Below are 11,680 nucleotides of genomic sequence, written 5' to 3'. Positions count from 1 at the left end.
GCAACAGAGGCTCCAAGCGCAGATTTGAAGGCTCCGTATTATGTATTTTAGTAATGCCCACACGTGCCCCCTCACAGTGTTTGCATTTCTCTCTGGCAAAGCTACCAGGTTCTGGCCCGTGACATTTATACCAAGTCTAGCACGGCCCTCAGACAGAAAATGGTTGGGCACCACTGGTGTACACAACTAAAACTCAGCAACCGGCCATGATTAAATGAGAAATAAACCTGCAACTTGTAATATACTTTTTTGACTTTTAGGCTCATTGACTAATGTCCATTATCTCTTTCAGAAAGCCCTAACCCTGCTACCATTGGAATGTGCGGTAAAGAACTAAATGTATTGTTTATGTTGGCAAATGAATTAGTTGAAAGCAATGAGCAAGTCCATTCATACGTACATCACCAGCCTCTAAAAAGTGTTATTTTAGCACTAGCCTCTACCTGCTGTTCTCTAGAAGAACTGAGAGGGTCTGACTAGTGCCATTAGTTATGCTCTACAGATGGGGGCACATAGATAGCCGCATCCATAGCAAACTTAGCTTAGCAATGACAGCTTTGAAAACCCCTTTGCACTCGGCTCCCCCTAGTGGCTGCAGACAAAGGCAGGAGGAGTGTGTGCAGGGGTCTGCGCTATGGTGAATGCCTCACAGTCTAAAGATTAACAGTATTATCACTACATTTGACATAAACTGTCAATCAAGATTTATTTAGGTTGGTTCAAATATTATGCAGGATAGGCAGACCGAAAATGAATTGTCCACCTCATTCAAGTTGCCACAGGGATGGGAGATAGAACGTTGCTCTGCGTTGACAAGCGCACATCTGAGCATGCGGCTAGGTTTAGTTTCAGGTACCTGGTGACAGATTCCCTTTAGAGCCGCAGTAACTATGAAAGAGATTCCCATTTTGAAGGGCAGCAATGCTCATGCACTTTTGACATTTCTATCATTTCTCATTCTAAAGGCTCATGCACACAGCTGTAGCCGTATATGTGGTCCACAGATTGCGAATCCTACAAAACACGGATACCGCCCGTACGCGTTGTGCATTTTGTGAATCAGTACGTGCTGCCCTTAGTTAGAACTGCAAAGCGGACAAGTATAGGACATGGTTTTTGGGGGGGTTTTTTGCGGGCCCACGGAATGGACATACATGTGCTGCAGCCCCATTGAAATGAATGGTACTAAAACTATGGTTGTGCGCATGAACCCTAAATCTGTAAATGTTACTTATTCTATCAGAGGAGTGACTTGTGTCATTATATTATTCTCCAGCTTGATGAAAAGACGTGTAACTATCTCATCATGATGCTAAAAGATATTCTGCAGAAGAACATCGATATTGATGTGGTAATTACATTCTACTTCACCTTACATACTCTCAGCATCAATGTAAAGCATTTCCTATTGAATATGAGCTACAACTAAATGTTCTCGCTGCCATCCATCCGGTTAGCAGTCAGTGGTTTAGGAATTGAAGAAAAGCGACAAAGTACAGTAAATAGAAAGGCATTGCCTATATACAGCTCGCCTGGTACATAGGTCTGCCTCACCTTTCCTCTTGGCATATCCTGATGTGTGGCATGAAATAACCAGCTTTGAAAAGAAATGTGATTTGCAGTACTCTGTTGGGAGATGCCTATGCTATCTCTTTCTGTGTTTGGCCACCCAGTGGTTGCGAGCTGCATTGCAGCCTGTGGAGGATTTTGCTAGGGCACTGCAATATTGGGTCAAATTTGTATTGTGAGATATTGGAATCCTTCATAAAATTCAAGCAGATGTATAGGTGGGCTCATCTGCATTTCATTTACATCAACAAGCGGTTATTAAGTGGATGTGGATCTGCTGTGTCATTTCAACAGATTGGTTTTAGACTACTACTAAGGGTACTAAGTTGCTCCCCTGGTCTTCTTCCTTTAACCCCTATACTAGATCTGGACTCCACTGCAGGGGATCTACCAGACCGCTACCTGTTGGATTAGACTCAGTGTGTAGACTGCTGAGCTACAATGGCCAACAGAGACTGGTGCACGGCACAGGGGGGACCAGGCAAAACCGCAGTCAGGGACAGGCCGAGGTACGGCAGGGGGTTAAGGCCGGCAGCTCTGGGTCAATACAGAGATCTGGTCAGAAAGTGAAGTGTTAAATCCAGAAATCAGGTAAAAGTCAGTACATGGACAGACAAACAAGCTAAAGTTGTGGCTGTTCCCAACATATGGAGTGGAGCGGTGTTGGGCATGGACCCCTACCGTGATACAAGCTTATATATATTTTTTTAAACCTGTTTGACCACATTTGATAATTACTCTACCTGCACTGTATCAGGCGAGTCCTGGCACTTTTGAGTGTGCCACGACCTACCTCAACCAGACGCATAATAGAAAAATAACCTGGACTTTTCATTTACTTTCTTGTTTCCGCTTCAAATCAGTGTAAGTGGTTCAGAGGTTGGTATTAGCCCGTGTAACTGAACAGCTGAGAGAGATCACAGGATTGAAGTTAGAAATACAAACACATGAAATGTCACATATTACAGACTGAGTATTCATTAGGATTAAAATAATATATTGTATTTTCTTCCTTACAGGAGAAGCTGATATGCCTGGTGAAGAAACTGCTCTTTAAAAAGGTAAGATTAAACATTTGAAGAATTCTTGCATATGCTTCATGTATCATTTACATTTAAACTTCTTTTTTAGAATATTTATTTGACTTGAGATGTAGCTAGGCAGAGAAACAGGCAGACAGAAATAAAGACAGATAAATAGATAGATAGATAGATAGATAGATAGACAGATAGACAGATAGATAGAGGCAAGGAAGGTGTTAAAACAATAAAAGAAATACACTTACCCTGGTTTCACACCTAAGCGTTTCTCAAACGCGCGTTTTTGTCGCGCGTTTTTATGCGCGTTTTTTGTAATAGTAAACGCGCGTTTGACGCGCGTTTGGGTGATTGACAGCAGTGTTGTCCAAAGAGTCTATGGCCCAAACGCGCGTCAAACGCCCCAAAAAAAGCTCCTGTACTTGTTTGAGCGTCGGGCGTTTTACAGCGCGTTCAAACGCGCTGTAAAACGCGAAAATGTGAACCAGCCCCATAGGGAAGCATTGGTTTTCATGTGTTGCGCGTTTTACAGCGCGTAGGAACGCGCTGTAAAACGCTCAAGTGTGAACTTAGGGTTAAAGAGGTATTCGGGTGTGGCATGTAATCCCTCATCCACAGGTTAGCAGGTAACTTACTAGATCTGTGCATGTCCTACCACTGGGATCCCCACCCATCACAAGAATGGGGACCCCCAAAATGAACAGAGAGACAGGTTGGGCATGCACACTCTTCTCTATGGAAGTTCTGGAAATAGTGGAGCGCTTTAGGTCCCCCGCTGATCTCATAGTTATCCCCTATGCTGTGGACAGAGGAACACTTGCCACAATTGAATACCCTTTTAATGACTCAAACCCCCCCCCCCCCCCCCCCCCTCTGCTCCAGCGCCACTGCTCCGATCTTCCTGGTTGGGTGTTGTATATACATGACTGCAGAGGTAATGTGTCCTTATACCACGCATGGCTGCTGCAGCCAATCACTGGCCTAAGCAATCTTATACTGACACGTCTGCCCGGACTGCCCATCTGGCAATTCAGACAAATGCCAGATGGGTCGGTGTTCTCAGTGACCAACTCTACTAGGATGGTGCCAACCCTGACTTGGGTTTCTTTGAAGTCTTCATCTTGGGGTGGGCCTGTATGCTTTCAAATGCCAGGGCTGAATTATTGTCCCAGTGCGGCCTTGCAAACTGCATACATTGAGGCCAGTGATTGGCTGCGGTGGTCACATACAGTATATGGGACATCATTGGTGCAGGCAAGAACATGATGCCACGGCTGCAGCTGCGGGGAGGATCAAAGCAACGATGGTGGAGCAGAGGAGAATCGAAATAGGGAGTACAACTTCTATTCTGTCCCTGCGGTTTTTAAAAAAAATCTTTTTTAACTTGGAAAACTGCTTTAATGCAACACAACGCATATCAGTGAATACAGTATATAAAATATTAATAAAAGAACTGCTATACAATAATATATTATATAATGTTACATGCCGTTATACAAAATTATGCAAATATTTCTGTTATACATCTTAATGGAAATATATTTTTCTTTTTAGCCAGGACTATTGTTCAAATGAGCATGTAGTTGGCAACAAGAAAATTATAAAGAAACGTATGTATTGAATGAAATTGTTGCTGTACATGTCAAAAAAGACTCAGGTCCATCAAGTGCAACACACAATATAATCCTATAGTGTAGAAGACAAAACCCCTGCTGACAGACAAATAGCATTAAACCACATCCAAGTCGAGGGTAGAGAGGGGGTTAATTTCAGTCTAGCCTGGTGGTCTAGGACAGTAAGTGGGTTAATATAGGCATTTGTGGTGGTCTAGGGCAGTGAAAAGATTAATATCAGAATCCCTGGTGGTCTAGAGCAGTGATGTGGTTAATGTCAGAATCGCTGACGTTTATTGCAGCAAAGAGATTATGTCAGCAAACCTGGAGGCTTTGGACCGTGGGGGGGGGAGGGGATTATTGTGAATATACCTGATGTTCTAGGTCTAGGACAACAAAAGGTGTTAATGTCAGTACACTAGGTGATCTAGGAGACTGAAGTGGAAGTATTAATGCTGGTTACTCAGCTCTCCGGGCTCCAGTGTTATCCAGGTTGTAACTTCCGGTTTTCCTCCTTTCACAGATCATAGAGACTAGGGCAAACTGTGCAGCTGTAACAGTATGGCTGCACAGTTCTCTCTATGGTCAGGAAGAACAATTCAGGAGTGTTCTGCCCAGTCACTACAAAGACAGTCAGCATATGACAAGGCCTAAGGTTCACCTTGCCAAGAGGCCTGGTCACAATTGTGATTGCTGTGACCCCCTATAGCTTTGTCACTTAACCCGTTTGGTAGTTTACTGGTTAGAGACACCCGATCTAAGAATGTTCCATTGATAACTGCCCTCTGTTTTTCATTATTGAGCCATCTGTTAGGTAGATTTCATACACATCAGTGATTGTGAGCCAAAACCAGGTACAGTCCCGAAACACGGGCACAAATCTTTCCATTACACCTTATCTCTGTGTAGGCTTCTGGTTTTGGCTCACAATCACTGATGGAAATCACTGACCAAATACTGACCAAACACTGACTGCATGAAAGCATTCTTACTATCCTGCATCTTCTGGTAGTCTATGTGTCTGAAAAGCAACTCTATGGCCACCATGAGGTGGGAGGCAATGTCCTTCGCACTAAGCCCATCTATACTTTTCCAAAGGGTGTTGAGGCAGAAAAATGCAACATAAAGCTGGAGCGTGTAAGATGATGAACATGATTTTTTTTGTTTTGTGTTTTGCAGGCACCATGCATGATGCAAAGAAAATCTTTGATTTCAAATCACCTTACCTAATTACCTTTCGCTTTCATTAAAAAAGAAAAATATACAAAAAAAAATATGTAATCTTAGCCATACTCTCCTCCCTTTACTCCTGGAATCATTTCAAATAAACTTGCAGCAAATACACATCCTGTGCGTCTTATTTCTGATGTTTATAAAAAGCTGGGACCAAATACATGAAGGGTCTGTAGCTGGATTGGGGTGGTTCAACTGCAGCCCCCTCTGCACTTTGATTGACAGGGCCAAGCAGTGCAAATGTGATCACACCCGGCCCTGTCAATCAAAGTGCAGGGGTTCTGCAGTGGCAGAGTCAGCAGAGCCTCTAGGTGTAACGACAACGCCCCCGTTGCTCCTAGAGGCTCATTTGCATATAATAAAACATAATTTTTCTCAGTAATGCGGACACATATGAACATGGGACCAACACAGATGCCTTCAGCTGCCAAGCGAAGCGCACATGTAACAGGTCAGCCGGAGTCATAGGTACAAATCTGAGGACAGATGTCCTTTAACATACAGATACTGTCATATTGTGACCAGCAGGGGGAGCTCTATGGGTCACAAGATATAGTACACATAGGTATTTCTGCCTGCAGGGGGTGCACTTGCATTAGGCTGTTTATCTCTGGTATGTGCCTGTACATTGAATATTTGGTTCTCGTATTTGATCTTCCGGTTCTTTAGAAACATTTTGGAAATGGAAGTGAAAGGAGAACAGGGACGCTCCTGTGGTTCAAAAGCGTGCAGGGAGCTGCCTGTTGTGGTGGCTATGACAACCGGGCGGAGCGTTGTCATGGAGACCCCCAGGCGTCTGAGCAGGGACTGTCAGTGATCTGTGTGCAGGAATCTGGGTGTAATGTCCTAGGACGTGACCCGGGAGCTGTGCAGTCATGTCAGTGTCTGAGGGCCCTCCACTATCTGTGGGGCCCAATCTCCACAGAGGAACAGCACCAAACGGCCATATTAGCGCCGGACACACTGCCACACACCATCAGCTGTGGCAAGCGATCTTGTGCTCTTTTACTTCTCTCCTGATGAGTCTGTGGAGAAACACATTGAGCCCTGCAGACAAATACATCATACACATTCTGAGCAGCATAAGAATAGATAAGCTTTAGCAATCACCTATTGTGAATGGTGGATCCCGTCTTATCTATACACAGAGGTGATATCATTACAGGCAGGTGTAGAATGACAGATAAGCAGGTAACTGCAGTAAAGTGTTCTGTACAGACCAAGGAGTGGCGCCTATTATTAGGCTTAGAGGCCAGGGATGCAGGATTTAATGTTTTTTTTTAAATATAGATATTGACATGGAGAATTAAAACTAATATCATCAAAAATTCTTTAAAGGGGCTATCCCATGAAATCAGTGGCGTAGCTATAAATGACTGGGCCCCACAGCAAATTTTTGAATGGGGCCCCTCTCCCCCAGTCCTTTCATGCTGCCCCCATTCCTGTGGCTAGTAAGGATCGCTCTCTCAGACCAGGCCCGACAGCTGTTCCATCCGTTTTCTATACTGTCACTGTATATCATTTCATTGTGTAATACTGTTGAGGGGGCCCTGACAAAATATATTAGTCCTCCTCCTCCTGGATGGGCCCCTTTTGGGTCAGGGCCCCGAAGCAGCTGCTTCCCCTGCTTCCCCTATAGCTACGCCCCTGCGTGTCATCATATGGTACATGACAATCTCTTTCTAACAAAGCTAGAACCAGCCCTGTACCTCACACGGATCCAGAGATCTCCTCAATTATTGCTCTGCTAGATCAGGTCAAGGGGAGTGTCTTTACTGCTGAAACTCAGGGGGCGTGTCTCCGCTCTCCCTATCACAGCTCAGGGGGCATGTCTCCGCTCTCCCTATCACAGCTTAGGGGGCGTGTCTCCACTCTCCCTATCACAGCTCAGGGGGCGTGTCTCCGCTCTCCCTATCACAGCTCAGGAGGCAGTTGAAGAATGAAACTGGGCATGTGCGGCCATCTCAGTAAGCTGGACAGAGAAGTGAGAAAAAAAAGAGCGGGTAGCGCTATACAGATACATTTCATTGAATAACTCAGTGGCTATGCAACATTTTTAATTACAGGCAATTACAAAACATATTCAGATCCAGTTGCTAGTTTGAAAACTCTAGAATATTTTTTTTTGTGGTAAACCCCCTTTAAAGGGAACCTGTCATGAACTTTATCCTGCCTTCACTCAGAGCATCATAAAGTAGTGACAGGCACGCTGATTTCAGAGGTATGTCACTCATGAGCTAGAAGTAAGTGGTTGCCAAGAATCCCTGCCAGATAGGGAGTCGTGCTTATAGGCAGTCATGCTAGGGATGAGCGAACCCGGACAGGAGTGTTCAGGTTCGTACCGAACATTATACAGTAGTGTCCAGTCACCCGAACATGGATATTGCTGCAATAGTCCATGTTCGTTGTTTGGATTTTAACCCTTTCGCTACCAGGGCCGTACATGAACGGCGCTGGTAGCACTGTGGCCAACAAGTCTCTGCTGTTTCAAATAGCAGAGACCTGCAGCTAATTACTAAAGTAATAAGCTTTATAAATAAATGCTTTAGATGCCGTGATCAAGTGAGGTAACGGCACCTAAATGCGCAAAAACCCAGAAGCTTGCACTTCCGGGCTTAGTACTGAAGCACTGTGCGGCCATTCGGGACTTCATGTCTTGACGCAGCTGCATTAGGCAAGAAGAAGAAGAAGGAAGAGGAGGCAGCACCGCCAGTATGGAGTCCCGTGGGAGAGGAACAGGGAGGCACACTAAGGATATAGGTAACACTACCACATTATCAGCACTAGTGTTATCTGTGGTTTTACATAGGACTGCAGGTAATGGTAATACTACTGCATTTTCTGTACTCAGATAGCCATCACTGTGATATCTGTGCTGTTACAGAGGACCGAATGGTAACATCTTCTATAGTATCTGTACTCAGAGATTTATCAGTTACGCTACTTTCCCACTTGCGGCAGAGGATTCCGGCAGACAGTTCCATCGCCGGAACTGCCTGCCGGATCCGTCAAAACGCATGCAAACTGATGGCATTTGTCAGATAGATCAGGATCCTGATCTGTATGATGAATGCATTTAAATGTTGAATACGTCTTTCCGGTGTCATCCGGAAAAAATGGATCCGACGTTTATTTTTTTCACATTTTTGCGGTCTAAGCATGCACAGGCCGCAATGCCGGATCTGTTTTTCTGGAACACTCGGGACCGGATCCGGCATTAATGCATGTCAATGGGAAAAAATGCCGGATCCAGCATTCCGGCAAGTGTTATGGAATTTTGGACGGAGATAACACCGCAGCATGCTGCAGTGTTATCTCCGTCCGGAAAAGTAAAAAAGACATCCTGATGCATCCTGATCGGATTGCTCTCCATTCAGAATGCATTAGGATAAAACTGATCAGTTCTTTTCCGGTATTGAGCCCCTAGGACGGAAGTCAATGCTGGATAAGAATAATGCTAGTGTGAAAGTACCCTTACCTGTGGTGTTACATAGGACTGCAGGTGATATCAATAACATTATGTGTACTTGTACCACCCCAGATCTGGCAGGACAGTCTCGGCGTTCGGTGGCTACTTGGCGTTCAATAAATTGGCGTGGTATTAAAAAGCAGGAAGTGCTTACCCCATATGCAGTGGTGCATCTATACAAGGGGGCAGATTCTGCACTTGTGGTCCGCTGATAATGGCGATCCACAGCAAAAATGCATACAATGGAGGATGCCCGCAGCGGACCACAAGTACCACAATAGACATCCTACACAGGATAGCAAATGTGTGGATGTGATAAACAATAAAACATTAAAACAATAACATTTACGAAGACAGGTGCGCTCTGTGGTCTGACTAGACCCTCATCCTGATGTTAAAATTGAGAGTTTACCCAATATATTCTACTGTGGAGGACATATCGGAGCCCGGGCACCGCGCCAAGGTTTCTCAAGTAGCTCGGGACCTAACGCTAAACCTACCTGTGCTGTATGGGCAATACCAGGAGCCAGTGGGCAACTTACAGGAGCGCAAGGTCTGACTCACAGCAAACTCCCAGTTACCTCCAGCATGCAGCCATGCTTACAATGGGAGGAGGGAGAGCTCTGAGCCGCACCCAAGACTGTCTGATATAGCCCGGGCCTCACATGTGCACCAGAATGCTGCCAGTGGATGGAAATAAAGGCACATTCAGACTAGGAATTTTTACACCTCCAAACAATTCTATATACAAACTATAAATTGGTGTGGTATTTAACATCAGGATGAGGGTCTAGTCAGACGGCAGAGTGCAACTGTCTTTGTAAATGTTGTTGCTACTTGGCTTTCATACTGTTTTTTAATGGGAGGGGGTCGCCATTTAAATTTTTGCCTCAGACAGCAGAAGAGCTAGAATCGGCACTATTCCAAAACAAACGTCAATAAAATCGCATACAAAAATGCAAGAGATCCAATTAGAAAGAAATCCAAGTAATTGACTTTATGAGTTTTACTTCATTTTGATTTAAAGGAAACCTGTCACCGGGATTGTCCTCAGCTGTATACACAAAATCCCGGTGACAGGTTCCCTTTAACAAAAGCAGTAATCACTAAACAAAAAATTCCCCACCCTTCTGTTACTGGCAGGATGCGCTGTCCAGTCCTGAACGCATGAACAAATAATACTGCGCTGGTGCTTATACATAAGGAGATTTCTTAGATTGGGCTCCTCATCTCTCCATGCTAGAAGGAAAGAACAAAACTGAATATTGTGAATTCTCAAGAGTTTTACATTCTCTCTGGTTAGTGGTTATGTGCACATTTGCAACCAATTTTGGGATTATTCTCATATTCTTTTTCTGCAGTTTAAAGTGAACCTGTCACCATAAAAATGTAATGCAATCTGTGGAGAGCATGTTATAGAGCAGTGGGCGCAGAGCAGATAAAAATATTATTTTATTACAAAAATTCCAGTATAACTCATCATTTATTCATGTAAATATCTGCCCATTCTGACCACAGGAGTCCAGTGGGACGTGCGTCTCAGTGATTGTCAGTCTTCCTTTTATAAGTGTACATACACTGACTTGAAAAATTATTAATTCTCCTTGAACTTTTCCAAATTTTTTCACATTACACCCATAAACTTAAATGTATTTTATTGGGATTTTATGTGATAGACCAACACAAAGTAGCAAGTATGTGTAGGCAGCACGGTGGCACAGGGGTTAGCACAGGTGCCTTGCAGCACTGGGGTTCGAATCTGACCAAGGACAACATCTACATGGAGTTTGTATGTTCTTCACGTCTGTAAAGCACTGTGGAATATGGCAGCACTATATAAGTGTGTGTAATAAAAAAAATAAAGTGAAAAGAAAATGATACATGGTTTTCAAAATCTGGAAAGTGTGGCGTGCATTTGTATTCAGCCCCCTGAGTCAATACTTTGTAGGATCACCTTTGGTTGCAATTACAGCTGCAAGTCTTTTAGGGGATTTCTCTACCAGCTATGCACATCTAGAGGCTGACATTTTTGCCCTTTCTTCTTTGCAAAATAGCTCAAGGTCACTCAGATTGGATGGAGAGCATCTGTGAACAGCAATTTCCAAATCTTGCCACGGATTCTTAATGGGATTTAGGTCTGGACTTTGACTGGGCCATGCTAACACATGGATATACTTTGGTCTAAACCATTCTTCTGTAGCTCTGGCTGTATGTTTAAGGTCGTTGTCGTGCTGGAAGTTGAACCTCTGCCCTAGTCTTATGTCTTCTGCAGCCTCTACTAGGTTTTACTCCAGGATTGCCCTGGATTTAGCTACATCGATCTTCCCATCAACTCTGACCAGCTTCCCTGTCCCTGATGAAGAAAAGCGTCCCCACAGCATGATGCTGCCACCACCATGTTTCACTGTGGAGATGGTGGGTTCAGGGTGATGTGCAGCATTAGTGTTCTACTACTAGTGTCCTTTTGGACTTATTAACACCCTTTTTTCCTTGCACCTACCGATTTCCTAAGACTTAACTTTTAATGGTTATAAATAATACTTTCTAATTGTGCTCCGACACATATTTGGTGATTTAAAAATTTCCAGTTACACTGGCCTTGTTTGTCTCTTAGGATTTATTGTTTGTGACCTTATCTGACTTATTAAGTCTCCTACTCAGACTTGACACTCAATTGCCATGCTGGGCTGCGCGCTTGCCCTCATTGTTAATGGCATTGTGTCTATTGTTATTGTCTACTCAATGGTCACAGTGTAACT

The 11,680-nt window shown here is 44.0% G+C and overlaps 1 long non-coding RNA gene across 1 annotated transcript; it reads left to right on the top strand.

Moving 5' to 3' along the window:
- The first annotated feature begins 266 nt into the window (after positions 1-266).
- Positions 267-5,483, top strand: LOC122924272. The gene is made up of 5 exons (XR_006387385.1): positions 267-325; positions 1,277-1,351; positions 2,589-2,630; positions 4,161-4,216; positions 5,399-5,483. It is a non-coding gene; the product is annotated as an uncharacterized LOC122924272 (long non-coding RNA).
- The last annotated feature ends 6,197 nt before the right edge of the window (positions 5,484-11,680 follow it).

Source organism: Bufo gargarizans, unplaced genomic scaffold (genome assembly GCF_014858855.1).
Source record: "Bufo gargarizans isolate SCDJY-AF-19 unplaced genomic scaffold, ASM1485885v1 original_scaffold_976_pilon, whole genome shotgun sequence".
Taxonomy (NCBI): domain Eukaryota; kingdom Metazoa; phylum Chordata; class Amphibia; order Anura; family Bufonidae; genus Bufo; species Bufo gargarizans.
Note: the sequence above shows the minus strand (reverse complement) of the source record. Positions and strands in the feature narration are given on the sequence as shown.